This window comes from Haemaphysalis longicornis, unplaced genomic scaffold, assembly GCF_048455015.1.
Source record: "Haemaphysalis longicornis isolate Haplotype H1 unplaced genomic scaffold, Haemaphysalis longicornis Haplotype H1 scaffold_19, whole genome shotgun sequence".
NCBI classification, from domain to species: domain Eukaryota; kingdom Metazoa; phylum Arthropoda; class Arachnida; order Ixodida; family Ixodidae; genus Haemaphysalis; species Haemaphysalis longicornis.
The window spans coordinates 7,789,659-7,791,442 of NW_027526288.1; the positions used below are offsets into that span (position 1 = coordinate 7,789,659).

Genomic DNA, 1,784 nt, shown 5'->3' on the forward strand with positions numbered 1-1,784 from the left:
TCATTCCACTGACGAGGGGAGCGCCGAGTGGTGGCGCCACCCGTCCAGCTGCCCGGTCCCTATAGTCCAGGTGACGTGCAGGTGTAAATAAGATGTTTCTTTTCCAACTACGTTTTATAGACTTTTTTAGGGCACCGAAAAACGGCGCTGGGTAAGTAACATATTTTACTTTTATTACTTCAAAAATTTTCAAACAAACACCACCACCCCTTACACATGGTAAGCTTAAAAAAAAGTGGTCGTGGAGGTGCTGGGTATCGATCCCAGTACCTCTCGCATGCTAAGCGAGCGCTCTACCATCTGAGCTACACCCCCGGACGAGGAACGGAGGGCGACATACAGAGTTTTAAAGAGTTGATCTCCTCCGCGCTGCGCCGCCCTTGCTTTTGACCCAGATTAATTCCAGTTCGGCGCCGAGTGGAGATTGCACAATTGAGCGCGCAAAACATCACCCGTTTCTTTCGTATTGTCCGCATTCGACTTCTAACTCTGTCGGGGGTGTAGCTCAGATGGTAGAGCGCTCGTTTAGCATGCGAGAGGTACTGGGATCGATACCCAGCACCAGCACGAGTTTTTTTGTTTTGAAGGCATTTTTTTAGTAGAGTGAGAAAAGGGCATGGAAGAAATTGTTCCGCTAAACACAAGATTTTTATCGTAGTAGTGGTATGTCTGTTGTCGTCTACCCTTGTTGGGTGTGTGGTCTCGGCGACTCACGGGACGAGAACCCCGCAAACAAGAACGAAACTTTGCGGAAGTCGTAAAGAAGTTTCGGATTATATTGCGTTTTCAAGACTAGTGACAAGTGCGCAAAGAATCTCGCCCTTGCGCTGAGCATACATGGTGGCTCTCGTAAATGCATACAGGCAATAAAAATAGAATACCTGTGGTTGAACAATATTGCGTAGTTTGAGGGGTGTGAAGTGTATCCCCATATTTTTGAGCATTGAACTGTCAGTTTAGTAGTTTGCCAAAATATTTCGTAGCGTTTAAAGCAAAATTTGGGGGAAGGTTCCCCCGCCCCATATACTTAAAATTAATGCGTCGAAGCTACGTCTGGGAAAATAGCGCGCCACGTTCAAAGTATCCTGGGTTAGCTTAGACCACGGGCGAATTTAATTAACGCATTGTGAAAACGATTATTGCGTGGCGCTGTGTTACAAAGGCAAGAATTGTTTCCACTTGTCAACGAAGGTGCAATGCGCTGCAGGCATTTAAAACAAACGTCGTACCCCGACGTGTAGTCGTGCTCGGTATGAAGCAAACGCTTATCGTAATTTCTGCTTTTGCGAATTTGGGTGGGTGCCGGTTCTAATGGTTTTATTTGTTTACATATAGTTTCTGTGGGGACACACGCTGCTTAATAGCGGCGTTCTGCCGCGAAAAAAGTGGTTGGCGAGACCCACGAGTTAAAAGCGACTTTTGAAAACAGAGGGTGGAAGCGTTTACATTTCTTGACACGCTCAGCCAAACAAGTTGCATTTTAAAGCGAAACTTTCTACGCCTCACTGATGGCGACCGTCCCGTCTCCAAAACGCACTGCAGGAAAGCCAACGTTACACAATGGGCTTCCGAAATGATGATGATGATAAGGGAAGGCCCATCAAGCGCCTCTAGAAAAAAAACCTTCCCTAAGTAGGAATTGAACCTGGGTACCACGAGTAACGAAGAGCATAAATTACATGTTACGTGTAATTTATGCTCTTTCCCGTTCCGGGAAGAAGAAGAAGAAGCAGGAACGGGAAAGAGCATAAATTACACGTAACGTGCAATGACATAGACTTTTT

General features: G+C 46.1%; 1 non-coding gene across 1 annotated transcript; it reads right to left on the minus strand.

Moving 5' to 3' along the window:
- Positions 1 to 242: 242 nt before the first annotated feature.
- On the minus strand, positions 243 to 315 carry Trnaa-agc (transfer RNA alanine (anticodon AGC)). The gene has a single exon. It is a non-coding gene; the product is annotated as a tRNA-Ala (tRNA).
- Between the last annotated feature and the right edge of the window lie 1,469 nt (positions 316 to 1,784).